This window comes from Tachypleus tridentatus, chromosome 7, assembly GCF_004210375.1.
Source record: "Tachypleus tridentatus isolate NWPU-2018 chromosome 7, ASM421037v1, whole genome shotgun sequence".
Classification (NCBI taxonomy): domain Eukaryota; kingdom Metazoa; phylum Arthropoda; class Merostomata; order Xiphosura; family Limulidae; genus Tachypleus; species Tachypleus tridentatus.
The window spans coordinates 154,057,751-154,074,399 of NC_134831.1; the positions used below are offsets into that span (position 1 = coordinate 154,057,751).

General features: G+C 33.8%; 1 pseudogene across 1 annotated transcript; it reads left to right on the forward strand.

The window, feature by feature from the left end:
• The first annotated feature begins 5,261 nt into the window (after positions 1–5,261).
• On the forward strand, positions 5,262–10,074 carry LOC143256944 (glucose-fructose oxidoreductase domain-containing protein 1 pseudogene; annotated as a pseudogene). Its single transcript, XR_013031634.1, has one exon. The product of XR_013031634.1 is annotated as a glucose-fructose oxidoreductase domain-containing protein 1 pseudogene (transcript).
• Positions 10,075–16,649: the final 6,575 nt, after the last annotated feature.

Genomic DNA, 16,649 nt, shown 5'->3' on the forward strand with positions numbered 1-16,649 from the left:
ATTCAAGTAAAAATAATGTTCAAACAGACGATGTTTCTGTACGACTGTTATCAAAGTTAAATGCTTTCTTAAGCATCTGAAGTGAAAAGCCCTTTGAGACACTCAACTTCAAAGTCACATAGGAATTCAAATTTTTGCAGCATCCAATTAAAACCATTTGGAGTTTGAATCTACTTCTTCTGTATTTCTATAATGTTTACATTTATTATTGTGTTATCCATGATCATACTTCATGTATTTTGTATCCTTCTTCTTTCTACAAAAAATTTATAATGCTTTAACGCTATGGATTTCAAAATAATACTACCAAGTTAAAACACAAGTCTTGTATAATTGTATCACATTTCTTAGCATTCTTCATCATATTTAGAAGTTAAAATTCATCTTTTCATCTGTATTTTTAAAAGATTTTTATTACCTATTATCATACCTTGTATATATCTGATTCTTCTTTTTATGAAAAACATTGTGTTCGAATATCATCCACTTCACCTTGCCTTCAAAAAAAGCTACTGAATCCTACTCTGGAATGGTATGGCTACATCAAATTTTCGAACATTCTTCATAGTATTCAAAAGTTTCACAACTAATATATCATAAACTGTTTCCTGACTCACAATGTTATTTTTGCCACCTTCCTAAGCTCTCTGTTTCATCCCATACAAAAGGTGTTTTATCCAGCTGAGCATCTCTTCAATAGGTAGGACAAAACAAATTGCTTCATCTTTAAAAACTTGTCATTGTATAGTTATCCTGCCAGAATTTTCCCCTTTCTTATATCTCACTTGTCTTCACATCTAACTCAGCAAAATTTGAAACACTATCAGTTTTCGTTTTGCAATCCATTCTACTACAGAAAATGAAACACTTACACCTAAATATCCATTATCCATAGTCGTCATGCAATGCAGTTTTGCCTCACGGTTCTTTGGACTCGAATGAAGTGGTTTGGATTGCTGATTCAAGGTGTATAGACGAACCTTTATCATGCCAAACCGAGGTCAACAGCAAAGGATATAACGACTCAAATAATATATTAGACCTCTAGCCCCCCGCTAATACAGCGGTATGTCTACGGATTTACAACGCTAAAATCAGGAGTTCAATTCCTCTCGGTTGGCTTAGCAGATAGCCCGACGTGGCTTTGCTATAAGAAAACATACGCACATACATTAGACCTCTATTTAATAGATTATATTTTAAAGTTTACCTTTGGTGAAATGCGAAAATCTGTAATATCATCATCTTCAAACAGTTGGTCCTTTGCATAGCAACGAGTAATAAATTTGGCACAATAATGTTCACATGCACAAATTACTTTAGCTTACTAAATAATGAACACTCCATAAACACTTCTATTTATACTGTTAAGCTAGCGATATCACATACTTGGAACATCTAGGTATTACCTGAACAACCGTCGAATAATATTACTAAGTCTTTACACAAGGCCCTATTTACTTCTTAACCTCAAAATCACTAGAACTGATACACAATTCAAATTAGAAATCCACAGAAAAATCACCCATACTGGTTTATACATTTCCTGGGACTTAACATATTAAGAAACCAACTAAACATAGCCACAAAACTATGTTCACACGATAAAATCAACAAAATAAAACAACATTTGATCAACATTAACAAATTTCCTAAATCAAAACGTAGAAAATGTTCCCGACATCAGCGAAAAAATAACCAACATTTGGAAAAAACTTATAATAAAACACAACATTCAAGTAAACATCAAATTTATTCAAAAACCAGATACAAAACTAAAGTCCATAGTATGTAAAAATTACACTGACAAACACAACACTAATATAATTTATAAAATACAATGCAACAACTGCCACGATTTCTATATTGGAGAAACAAGCAGAAAAATGGAAACTAGATTCAAAGAAAACAAAAAACAGATTTACACGTTTTTGAACACTGCAAATCAAATAAACACAACATAACTATAGAAAACACCCAGATATTAAGTAGGGAAACAAATATAAACAAACGCAAAATTAAAGAAGCCCTACTTATACACCAAATAAAACCAGAATTAAACCAATATAAAGAAATACATTTTATACATATACAAATTGGTCTGGCATGGCCAAGCGCGTAAGGCGTGCGACTCGTAATCCGAGGGTCGCGGGTTCACGCCCGCGTCGCGCTAAACATGCTCGCCCTCCCAGCCGTGGGGGTGTATAATGTGACGGTCAATCACACTATTCGTTGGTGAAAGAGTAGCCCAAGAGTAGGCGGTGGGTGGTGATGACTAGCTGCCTTCCCTCTAGTCTTACACTGCTAAATTAGGGACGGCTAGCACAGATATCCCTCGAGTAGCTTTGTGCGAAATTCCAAAACAAACAAACATATACAAATTAATAACTCAACATCCAACTGCATCGCCCCTACAATCCCGTACCCGTTTATATTCTCGTCCGTAAGACATGTGTTCGTCAACAGTCACATTCAAACTCTCTCTTTCTCAACCTGAAGATGACCCAGGAAGGATCAAACGTTGTTCTCTCCTTATCAGTAAAAGTGATAATACCCATACCAGTTGTTCTGAGGTACAAGGTTGTATTTAGCAATACTTTTTTTTACGGGAGGCAATAAAGTACAACTAATGTTGAGAAGAAAAAAATCAAAGGTAGCGTGAAACCAAATCAACTTAATGGTATTTTGAACCATGTTGCATATGAGAAACTGCTTTTATATATCACATGAAATAAATTCAGAATAAATATTAGTACAACAAAGAATAGACTTACGGTATCTTCGATATACCACTTTAAGATGATTCTAGCAATTGAAGAGTAATCTTACAGTGAAATGTTAAAATCTTTTAACTTATTTTATTCTGAGAAACAAATAGTAAAAATGTTCTTATTAAAATTTACAATATCGTCCGAAGAATCGGTCATTTTAATACCTCTGATTTATTTGTGTTATGTTCTTAAACAAACAGAACTAGAAGCCACAAATTTAAAATTTTGAGGAAAAAAAAAGGCTCCTTTAATATAGCTTTCCTTTTTTCTAATAGGATGATTGACTCTTAGATCAATCCAAATTTTCAATTTTCGAAGGGATGGATACACAAAAATAATTTTCAGGGACAGATGGTACTATTTTGTTTTTCCATTGTTATACACTACTGGCCAAAATCTTAAGGCCAATGAAGAAAAAAAAAATATGCATTTTGCATTGTTAGACTAAACCACTTATTTAAGTAAAACTTTGAAAGATGAAAATAAGAAAAGGTAAAATAAAAATAAAAAACTTTTTAAGCATTTAACAGGAAAAATATGAAAACTATGAAATTAGCCTAAATACTAGCTAGTCAAAAGTTTAAGACCATACCAAAAGGAAGTCCTAAACAGGGTAGGAAATGCTCAAAAAGAGGTCTCAGTAGTGAGTTGCACAATCATCATTGTAAATAACTTCAAACATTCTCTTTGGCATGGTTGATATAAGCGTTTGCAGAAGGCTGGCTGGAATGTTATTCCAAGTGGTGAAGATGACTTCACAAAGACTGTGCACTGTTTGGAATTGACGTCCATTTCTATCGACTTCCCTTGCCATCCACCCTCAAACATTTTCAATGGGGTTCAGTTCAGTTCAGTACAGAGTACACGCTGTATGGTCCAAAAGAATCACGTTATTCGCCATGAAAAAGTCCTTTGTCCTGCGGGCAATGTGAATTGCAGCGTTGTTCTGCTGAAAGATCCAGTCATATCCACACAAGCGAGAGTCTTCAGTCAATAAGAATGTTCTCTTCAACATGCCAATGTAGCCAGCTGCTGTTTGATACCCCTGTATATCTAGTATATAATGAAGCTCCATTGTTCCATGGAAGGAGAAAGCACCCCAGATCATGATGGAACCTCCTTCACTGTGTCCTGTAGAAAATGTCTCCAGTGGGATATCCTTATCGTGCCCTTAACGTTGGAAGCCATTTGGATCATCCAGGTTAAATTTTTTATCATCAGAGAACAAAACCTTCGTTCACTTTTCTACGTCCCATGTTTGGTGTTTCTCAGCAAAGTTTAACCGAGTTGTTTCGTGGTATGGAAGGAGGCGTGGCATACGAAGACGTTTACGATTTACAAAGCCTTTCTCTCGTAGATGCCGTTTTATTTTTCTTGAGCTGCATTCTGCATCCGTAAGGGCCTTAATCTGGTTCGACGATCGGCTGGTGTCTTGCCGGACAACCCGTCGAATCCTCCTGCTCAACGCCGGCGAAAGTTTTTTTGGCTGACCACTTGAAATTCTCCTTCCGTATCTCTCATGGTCTTTTAAGAAATTTGCAACAGCAGCTTTACTACGCCCAATTTCACCAGCGATGGCGCGTTGAGAAAGACCTTGCTTTTGCTGCTCGACAATTCTGCCACGTTCAAACTCTATCAACTTTTTAGCCTTTGCCATGTTTTTACCCAATGTAACACAGGAGATGTCAGTAGGAGATGTTGATAACGCTAATGCTTGAACACAGATGACTAAATTTCGTTTCGCGTTTACCGATTAACGCTTTGTTTCAGTATGGTCTTAAACTTTTGACCAGCTAGTATTTAAGCAAATTTCATAGTGTTTATATTTTTCCTATTAAATGCTAAAAAAGGTTTTTGTTTTTATTTTCCCTTTCCTTATTTTATCTTTCGAAGCTCTACTCAAATAAGTGGTTGAGTCTAACAACGCAAAATGCATATTTTTCTTTATGTTCATTGCCCTTAAGATGTTGGCCAGCAGTGTATGTTGTTATTTTTATACAAAGAAATGACATAGAAATAAAAAAAAATATTTGTGTATACAAAATATTCGATAACAGTAAGAGGATATTTAGGTTGGCAAGAATTACAGATTAGCCCCCCAGTGGCACAGTGGTATGTCTGCGGACTTACACACTAAAAACCGGATTTCGATACCCGTGGTGGGCAGAGCATAATTAGCCATTGTGTAGCTTTGTGCTTATTTCTAAACATATAAAATTACGTATTAAAATGCATTTTGGCCAGTAGTGTATCATAAAGCGTAATGTGGCGAGTTTATAATACGAAATTATAAATGCGATGTACACTATAACTGAAAAGCAGGTGTGTGCTATTACACGATTTTAAATATCTACGTGGTTCTCTGAGATAAAACTAAAAATAGACGTTATAACAATAAAAAAGAACAAGAAAATTGAGATTGGTGTTATATGTTTTTAATTTCAAGCATGAATACTCTATATTTTTAGTTCAGTTTCCATCTCAGGAGATGGCGCATGCAGACAACATGGAGAGTACTGTATTTCGACGAAGCTCAGTAATAGTTGATATTGTGAATAATTGTTTTGAATTTGTTAGAAGTATTTATAATTTGATTTTGAAAGAGATAGTTCGAAGAGTTTAACATTTTGGTCCAGTAGTTTATATCATTAGGCCATTTGTGTTTGAGGCTTCACAAATGGGAATTTGGTAGTAGAAACACAATTCTGTTTTAGGTATTTGTTATTTTGAATATTTTAAATATGTTGCCAGGAATTGGTATCTTTGGGACTGGAAAAATTGTTCATTTATTAGTTCCTTGTTTCCGTAAGCGAGGATTTCGAGTTGAAGCGGTTTGGGGTCGTACACAAGAAGAAGCAGAGAAAGTAGCAGAGCAGCTGGACATACCATTTTGTACGAATAAGATTGATGATGTTTTATTACGTAAGGATGTGGATTTAGTGTTTATTGTATGTTCTCCCCACCTTCATTCTCAGATTGCAGTAAAAGCACTTGGGATTGGGAAACATGTCTTATGTGACAGACCTGCAGGCCTTTGCCAGAATGAAGTATTGAAAATGGTTCAAGCTGCTCAGTATTATCCTTCACTTATATCCATCTTATGTCATGGCCTTAGATTTTTACCGGTATTTATTCAGATGAAAAAAGCTATTGATAATGGGTTTGTTGGTGATATCACTGTGTGTGATGTTCATGTTCATTGTGGTAGTTTTGTGCATGAACAGTATAATTGGATGTGTGAAGAAACCATGGGTGGTGGTATTTTATCAAATATGGGGAGCCACATAATAGATATAATATCATATTTAACAAAGAAAAGAGCAATAAAAGTACATGGAATGATCCAGACATTCACCAAAACTGACAGATGCATATATGGTATTCGAAATATCAGTAGTGATGACTTTTGTACTTTCCAGCTGGAATTAGAAGGAGGATCTTGTTCTACTGTAACTTTAAACAACCATCTTCCAGGCCAATTCAATCAAGAAGTTCTTGTGTGTGGTTCAGAAGGCCATCTTGCTGTTAGAGGAGGTGATCTGTATGGTCAGAGAAAGAGTTCTTTTAAGGAAGATGTACTTTTTCTTGATGTTGAAGATCTGAAGCAGTCACATAGGTACTTCAAAGATTCTTCATCGTCTTCAGTATTGACAGGGACTTGTGAGGTATTCAACACCAATACTTTTAATATTATTTTTCCAAAAATATACATGAAAGGGTTTGAAAAGTTAGTAAGTGCTCTTAGAGAAGCCTTTATACTAGGACAAGAAAAACAGTGCTGGGTAAAAGAATCTGTTACCATGGCTGCAACATTTGAAGATGGTCAGTATGTTCAAGCTGTCATTGATGCTCTCAAAAAATCATCCAAGAATAAGGAATGGGTAAAGGTTGAAATTCTTAGTCAAGATATAGCAGACTCATTTATTCCAAAAAGTAAAAGGCAAAACATAACACTTTCATCATAACCATAAGAACCATCAAGTTTTGTAGTTATAATCAATCAGTTATTAAAATATTAAGTTTATATGTATGTATGTGCTTCCAAGGTTTATGGTTATTATATTACATATTAAAGTCCTTATACTGCTATGATAAAATTAAAAATGGAATCATTTTTATAGGTACAGTTGTTTCTCATTTTATTTATTGACTGTCCTGAAGCTTATGATTTGTACTTCATTCAGCTTTATTTAAAAAAACTAGAATATTACAAGTTCAATGAAATGTTTAACCCTTAAACAGTAGCTATCATCAATTGATGCTGCTATCTACATCATTCCTGCTATTTAAAGGTTAAACCTTTTATATTAAATAACTATGGATGTTTTGGTTTATTTGTCAAAGACATAGGATCAAAAATTGAAGTATGTGTTTCTTGTTTAATAGTTAAAGGACAAAATAAATTTATTTTAAGAAATCAAAGGTGAAGTCTGGTGAAGAATAAGTAGTGGACATAAATGTTAAAGTTAGGTCTGACATAACAGTTGTGAGGTTTAAAATTTGTATGTTTTAGGGCCCCTTTTTGTACTGTTAATATGTGGAATAGTGTTGAATGAATAATTTTTATTTGTGTGCTACCATAAATTTCTTGAAGTTAAGATAATGTACTGATAAAGTTACTTTTTGAATTATTTAATTCAGATTTTAAAAAATTTTTGGGGTATTGGATAAATAAACTGTACAGGTATATGTATTGCCCTTTTGTTTTATGTGAGCTCTATGTAATAATTTTGGTTTTATTTACATTTCAAACACAAAACATTCAATAAAAAGGAGAGAATCTGTGACTTGCATATAAAGGTTGAATGAAATATGCAAGGTATATGATGTTTGTATATGGCTAAACCAGAATTGGTCTGGAGTAATCACTGTTTATTTATGTTTAGTTGTTTAAGTTGCTGATAATCAAATACTTTAGGCAATTCTAGTTTAACACAACTTACAGACAACAAGGGTTCATTTGGCTCTTCAAGTCTATTTTTGGACACTCATTCTTCACTTTTCAGAAAATCATCGGTTTTCCGGTGGCCTTCACTACTTAATATCTAAGTTTGAAATCACAAGGTAGTTTAGTTTCAGTTAGCTATGTTTTCTTTTAAAGTCTGATTTCTTTGACAAAACTCTTAAATAAAAATTATATATATATGTGCTTTGCTTCTCTACTGCTGGGATTATCATCAATAGAGTATGTCTAATGCATATTTACATGTTTGTAATTTTAATCATGTTTGCATTCAGCTGTCTTGATATTTTACCTATTTGCTGCCTCTTTACTATGTTTCTAAGTTTACACATAAAAGCTGAAAATTTCCCACTTACATTACACAAAGGTGTTTGCTTATGTATTTCATGCACTTGCAAAATACATTTATTGAGAAACAATATCTTGACTGTATAGGTAGGATCATAAGAAAACATGAATCAATGAGATAAAGATCATTCAGTTCAGTGAGGTTATACACTCTCCTCAGAAAGAGTTAATTAAAAGTAACCACACAGCTTCATAATTACACATGAAGACAAAATAATTTTGAAACTATGACAAAACATTGTTTTTATGTTTCATAAGATAAACTGGTGCAGTTGTCATGTATGAGCATACCACCAGCCCTAAAATTTGAAAATTGTACTGTTTCCTTTTATCTTGGGATGCTCATGTGATTATGATGTCAAATTTATCTTTGTAAATAACTGAAGATTTTGTAGATGTAAATTGAAAAAGAAATCATCTGAGTTAGGTTGGTGCTTTTATAATAACATTTCAAAAAAATAATCAGATTCACATTTCTAGAAATATATTAATGAATTTAGTCCTACCAGGTTAAATTTGTAGTTTTACTGTAAGCGTATTTTAATACTCTTGCTTATTACTAACAAGCAATTTATTTAAAAATATGTTATTGCTATTATATGAGTATCAATCATCATGTTGAATTGAATGTTTGTGCTTTTTGAACATACTTTTGTGAAATATCTATAAATGTATCCCTAAATTTTCACACAAGTTTATTTTTAAAAATATGTTTCTTTAACTAGAAAGCTGGTGTAGTTTAAAACACAGAACAAACAGTATTTATGGTTGTATTTATACATTTCTGCTTTGTATTCTATATATAATGTTAAACCTAAATTTGTCAAAGCTGTGCAAATGTATACATTTCAGTAGTTGGTTTATTGATTTTAATTGTATCAGATACTTTAGTAAATGAAAATTCATATTTTAAATGTTTTGTAAAATTAGTGAATTCTTTTTTTTTTATAAGTTCTTAAATTTTTTTTGTAAATTTCTATTGCAAAATTGTTTGACATCTTAAAGTTTAGTAACATTTATTGCTTTTTTGTTTATACAGTAAAGTTTTTTTATGAAGTATGTCTAGTAAAACATATCAACTTATCATTTTTGGTAGTTTTTAGCATTGATAACAATTTCTGAAAGGAGCAGATTGATAACGTTTTATGCTTTACACTTCTTATATTTTGGTGGTTAATATCATAAATGTTATAAAGATATATTTTTGTATTTCCTTGGTTTAGTTGTGAAAAGGCCCAAGCTCTATATATGTCACATGCAGAATTAGTTATTTTATCAGAGTTTCTGGTTATTCATTGTCTAAAATTTTATTAGACATTTTTCATATACAGTGGGTTACGTTCCTGTTATGTGTTCCTCAACTGTCAATTTCCACAATTATCAGTATTAGTATGCACTTAAATGTTTGGATATAGATTTTTTACAGTAGTAATAAGTTGGTATTGTTTTTCAAAATTCGCTACTTTATTTACTAAAGTTAAGCTTTCTTTCCAGCCGTATGATATTATGTTTACACACACACACACACATATATATATAATGATATTTCCATCATATTCAGTATGTCAGTGTATTCATTGGATAATGGACATTATATTGTTAGAAAATAAAACTTCTTTATAGATTTATTTATTTAAAAAACGTTCTGTGAGCTTGTTCAAATATTTCAATCTTGCTATTACTTATCTTTATATGCAGTTTTGAACTTTTGTTTCTAAAACTTAAGGTTTTAAAATATATTTATTTTTATAATTAACCAAGTGCTTTAAAATTATAAATAAATTATACATTCCTCTTCTTTACAGCAGCTACCAAATGTTATTTTGTTCTGAAATAGAAATTGTATTTTTTTCTTATTTATGTCACAATGTATTCTTGCTTTAGTGTGCTCAGATGTTAATTGTTAATATATAAGTATTACTTAAAAAAAAAACTGATGTAATTTTACCAGATGTGTTAATGAAAAATGCTCATAAAATGGTTTATTTCAAAGTGTTTTGGGTTTTTTTTTTATGAAGAATCCTTACATGTTTGTTATCATGTTTCAGTTTATGGTTGTGAAATGACTTTTTATTAATGTTCTGTTCATTCTTCAATAAAGAGAAAGTAGAACACTCTGTAATACACTGCTAGCCAAAATCTTAAGGCCAATGAACATAAAGAAAAAATATGCATTTTGCATTGTTAGACTCAACCACTTATTTAAGTAGAACTTTAAAAGAAGAAAATAAGAAAAGGTAAAATAAAAAAAACAACTTTTCAAGCATTTAACAGGGAAAATATGAAAACTATGAAATTAACCTAAATACTAGCTGGTCAAAAGTTTAAGACCATATCAAAAAGAAGTCCTAAACAGGGTAGGAAATGCCCAACAAGAGGTCTCAGTAGTGAGTTGCATGGCCGTCATTGCGAATAACTTCAAACATTTACTTTGGCATAGTCGACATAAACGTTTGCAGAAGGGTGGCTGGAATGTTATTCCAAGTGATGAAGATGGCTTCACAAAGACTGTGCACTGTTTGGAATTGATGTACATTTCTATCGACTTCCCTTGCCATCCACCCCCAAACATTTTCAATGGGGTTCAGTTAGGGCGAACACGCTAAATGGTCCAAGAAAATCACATTATTTGCCATGAAAAAGTCCTTTGTCCTGCGGGCATTGTGGATTGCAGCCTTGTCCTGCCGAAATAACCTGTCATTTCCACACAAGCGAGGGCCTTCAGTCACTAAGGATGCTCTCTTCAACATGCCAGTGTAGCCAGCTGCTGTTTGATGCCCCTGTATAACCTGAAGCTCCATTGTTCTATGGAAGGAGAAAGCACCCCAGATCATGATGAAATCTCCTCCACTGTGTCGTGTAAAAAATGTCTCCGGTGGGATATCCTTATCGTGCCAGTAATGTTGGAAGCCATCTGGACCATCCAGGTTAATTTTTTGTCATCAGAGAACAAACCTTTCGTCCACTTTTCTACGTTCCATGTTTGGTGCTTTTCAGCAAAGTTTAACAGAGTTGTTTCGTGGTATGGAAGGAGGCGTGGCCTACGAAGACGTTTACGGTTTTTAAAGCCTTTCTCTCGTAGATGCCGTTTTATTTTTCTTGAGCTGCATTCTGCATCCGTATGGGCCTTAATCTGGTTCGACGATCGGCTGGTGTCTTGCCAGACAACCCGTCGAATCCTCCTGCTCAACGCCGGCGAAATTTTCTTGGGCCGACCGCCTGAAATTCTCGTTCCGTATCCCTCAGGGTTTGTAAGAAATTTGCAACAGTTGTTTTACTACGCCCAATCTCACCAGCGATGGCACGTTGAGAGAGACCTTGCTTTTGCAGCTCGACAATTTTGCCACGTTCAAACTCTGTCAACGTTTTAGACTTTGCCATGTTTTTACCCAATGTAACACAGGAGATGTTGATAACGCTAATGCTTGAACACAGATGACTAAATTTTGTTACGTGTTTACCGATTAACGCTTCGTTTCAGTATGGTCTCAAACTTTTAACCAGCTAGTATTTATGCTAATTTCATAGTGTTTACATTTTCCCTATTAAATGCTAAAAAAGGGTTTTATTCTTATTTTCATATTTCGTAGCTCTACTCAAATAAGTGGTTGAGTCTAACAACACAAAATGCATATTTTTTTCTTTATGCTCATTGGCCTTAAGATGTTGGCCAGCAGTGTATGTTGTTATTTTTATACAAAGGAATGACACAGAAATAAAAAGAAATATTTGTGCATGCAATATATTCAATAACAGTAAGAGGATATTTAGGTTGGCAAGAAAGCACTGAAACACATTGGTTAATTATAGATTAGCCTCCAGTGGCATAGTGGTATGTCTGCTGACTTATACACTATAAACCAGATTTCGATACCCATGGTGGGCAGAGCATAGATAGTACATTGTGTAGCTTTGTGCTTATTTCTAAACATACAAAATTACAAATTAAAATGCATTTTTTATAATTAATTTGTTAAAAGCCATTTTTGACTATAAGAAAGTTTTTCAAGTATTTAATAAAATAAGACAATAACTTTTTTCACTCCAAAATATGTTCTTGAGTATGCATTAATACTCACCACACTAATTAATAAATTAATTTTCTTTTATTTCTTTCCTCTTCCTGCCACTCTTAACTATTTTTTATATCTACACTAAGTTTTTTTATGGGTGGGTCTTATTATCGGAGGTGTTTTTTTTTGTTCTTGAGTTGATTACTCACCACACATATGCTCACTTCATTTAGAATAAAATAATAGAATGCTGAATTCAAGTGAATGCTAAATGAAAATTATTTAAAATGGATGGAAATAACTTCACTATGAATGAGTTATCGTTTTTGCATTTTAATATGGAAGTACATTCATAGAACTACTTACTAACTAAATAACAGTTTTTTTTTTACAGAAAAATCAACAAAATATAGGGCTTTTTAAAAGAAAAGTTTATTTTATGCACAACATGCCGTATTTTTTGGTGTATAAGACGCACTATTTTTTTCCAAAAAAAAAGGGATCCCAAAACCCCCTGTGTCCTTTACACCTAAAGTAAAAAATTTTATGCCTCCGTATGCATAGTGTACTTTGTACACCAAGGACTAGGAACTGGCGCGATCAACCTTTATACTTCCCTGGGACTTATGGCGAGTAAGTAGTTTTTTGTTTCCTTAATGTTTAAAAGTACCAAATGGCCCGGCATGGCCAAGCGCGTAAGGCGCGCCACTCGTAATCCGAGGGTCGCGGGTTCGCGCCCGCGTCGTGCTAAACATGCTCGCCCTCCCAGCCGTGGGGGTGTATAATGTGACGGTCAATCCCACTATTCGTTGGTAAAAGAGTAGCCCAAGAGTTGGCGGTGGGTGGTGATGACTAGTTGCCTTCCCTCTAGTCTTACACTGCTAAATTAGGGATGGCTAGCACAGATAGCCCTCGAGTAGCTTTGTGCGAAATTCCAAAACAAACAAACAAAACAAAAAAGTACCAAACCTTTTTCTCTTTCCTAAAGTGTGGAAACTGTAATAAAGTATTTAAAAATTTGATGTGAGCAGTTGCTTTAATGGCACCAAAGATGTTAATATTTGAGGACAAGTGAGAATGAGCTTTCAGAACTTGTTTTCAGTGATGCGGAAGATTTTGAAAATTTTCATAATGAAGGATTAATGTTTTGATGTAAATGTATAAAACAATTATATTTTATTTTATTATGGACACTACTTTTGAAGTATTCTAAAGAATAATAAAAGGTTATGCTGATGTTAAACAAATAAATAAATAAATGATAACTGTGAAAAATATTTTTTCCCTGAAGATAGCCTTGAAAATAGGGTTGCGCCTTATACACCGAAAAATACGGTAAATAATAACTTTAAAAAGTCAAATTTTATTGCCTTTCTCATCTTTTAATTATAGAAGAGGAGCATGCGTAGGCAACTGGCTTAAGAGTTCATACAATGAACCCAAGGATTCGTGGTTTGCGGTCCTGTGCACGCAAAATTACATTTGGAAGCATCGTAAAATGACGATCAATTCCACCACTTGGTCAGACAAACTCTTGGCAGTGGATACTGTTGATTAACTGTCTACCCTACAGTTTGTCGGGACAAAATTAGGGGTGATGATGTGTAGATGTAGTCTTGTAGGAAAATGATGAAGTAAATATCCTAACAGTCTTGAAGACAATACTTAATCGCGTCTTTCATATTGAACAAAATACAAGGTTGAAAAGTGGGTAGATTGGATTGTACAAGCTCCTGATGGTTTTGTCGTCTTGATTTTTTACACCTTCTTCAATAATTCCTATAAGCTGAATCTGTAAATGATATCCATTTTTCTCCATCACGTACAAAACTTTCATAAAATATCAAATGTACTTTTACATAAGTGAATCATTTTCATTGGAATCGAGTCACATTTTGTTATGCCTAAAATATTGACAACCACTGGCTGTATATTTCTCTAGACCAATCGCGACATGGGAGTCTTATCGACGTTCTAAAACTCACGAGAAACACTGCTAATATGAAAACAGTAAACAGGTCACATAACGTATTATTTCAAAATAGTGTTTGTGCCTGCACATTGATATTATTTCTTTCTGTTCGATATTCTTTATTTGTACCTATAGTAGGAATAGTTTATGTAGATGACTCAAACATTCTCTTATATTTGTTGTAAATTTGATCTAAGTAAGAGTTTATATCTTCCCACTTTGTAAAAAATCCTTACATGAAATAAGTAATTATTATTTTTAAAATCTGCACAGCTGAATTATGGAAATTTTTTTTGTAAAATCAAGACAATTTTAAAGAAGTTTAAATTCGCAGGCCTCTGTTGTCAATGGTAGGTCAAATCAGTTGGTTTTTGTTATTCGTGAAATTATATTTTAAAAATGTATTATTATTATACCTCCGACTAAAGAGTTTCAGAAGGGATATAGAAGTAACTGTCTGCATACATCTAGCTGCCTTTTCCACGATAACTAGATATCTGAATAGTACACTTTAATCAAACTTTACACTTATATTTTTAAGGCTATAAGAAAGCACAGTCTTTGTCAATAAATACACTCATATTGTTGGGGAGTCAGCCATCCTGCTGATGGTTTTGTTTTGTATCATAAGCAACATAAAACGAAATGTTACACAAAACATAATGGAATTGGATGTAGTTTATTGCATATATTAACGTAAACTCTCTTTGATGGTGGTAAATAATTATGTTTTTACGATGTTTAATTTGAAAAGCTGTTGTTATAAATAAATTAATAAACCTGTAATTATAATTACATTAGTCATGAATATATTAATTTAATCCATTAATGAGTTTCTTTGTTTTTTGAATTTTGCGCAAAGCTACACGATGGCTATATGCGCTAGCCGTCTCTAATTTAGCAGTGTACGACTAGAGAGAAGGCAGCTAGTCATCACTACCCACCGCCAACACTTGGGCTACTCTTTTACCAACGAATAGTGGTATTGACCGTCACATTATAAAGCCCTCATGGGTGAGCATGTTTAGTATGCCCTTGATTCTTACCTGCGACTCTTAGATTGCGAGTCGAGTACCTTAACCACCTGGGCATGCCGGGCCACCGTGATGGGAAGAGCAACGTTGGTCTGTTGTGTAGTTTTGTGCTTAAACTACAAACCTTTCTCCATTTTATTTACCACCTTTTCAAAAATACAGAATTAATAACCTTTAATTTTAGTCGTTTATAGAGCTATCAAATAGAAAATAAGACCTCTCCTACCACTTCCACCTGTCACATCCTCTCTTTTAGGATTTGTTAATGCGTTTAATTATGTATTACTTATAACCAAAGGAGAGTCAAAATTTTCAACTATCAAATAACGTATTGCAGGAATAGTTTATGTAGATGACTCAAACATTTTGTTATGTTTGTTGTATTTAAGTAAGAGTTTATGTCTTCCCACTTTGTAAAGTCGTATCGTTTTTCAGATTGTATTGCATTACGTTGTGTTCTGGGCAGATAATTGTCAATTTTGTTTCTAATACAAATTTGGTTCCCATTGGAATCATAATAGCTAGTTTAGATGAACGACCCGTCATGGCCTAGCGTGTTAAGGCGTGCGACTCGTAATCTGAGGGTCGCGGGTTCGCATCCCAGTCGCCCCAAACATGCTCGCCCTTTTAGCCGTGGGGGCGTTATAATGTGACGGTCAATCCCACTATTCGTTGGTAAAAGAGTAGCCCAAGAGTTGGCGATGGGTGGTGATGATTAGCTGCCTTCCCTCTTGTCTTGCACTGCTAAATTATGGATGGCTAGCACAGATAGCCCTCGAGTAGCTTTATGCGAAATTCAAAAAACAAACTTAGATGAATCTGTAAGGGCCTTTGTTGCATAATTAGAAAGCCAGAAATCTGTAATTATTAAAAAAAAAACCAACTATTCTCCGTTTTTGGATGTTGTGAGTCTTTGTTCTTTGGCGCATTATGAAATTAAATAAAAATTATTTAATGCCTTACTACCATTAACATAAAACATAGGCTTAAGTTTCACCGACAATTGACAACTTTGATTTTTGTTGAATTTCGCAATAAGCTACACGAGAGCTATCTGCGCTAGCTATCCCTAATTATACAGTGTAAGGCTAGAGCGAAGGCAGCTAGTCATTACCACTCACCGCTAACTCTTAGGCTACTCTTTTACCAACGAATAGCGGGATTGACCGTCACATTAAAACGCTTCTACAGCTGAAAGGGCGAACATGTTTGGTGTGACGGGGATTCGAATCCGCGACCCTCGGACTACAAATCGAGTGCCTTAACTACCTGGCCATGTCGAGCCATTGACAACAAGAAAAAAGAAGTTTGAGTAAGTACTTTTTTTCTGTTTTAATTGTTTACTCTTTATTTATTATTATAAAACTAATATTTTTAGGTTAGATTATGTAAAATAAATAATAATATAATAAAAATGTTTCTCAAGGTACGCAGAGCGAGCAGTTTGTAGTGAGTAGCTCGTGGGTGATGCGATTCGACTGCGTTACAGCTCCCCACTCTTGTGGAGAAATGAACGTCTAATCTTCTGTATTCAACATTTTTGTTTCG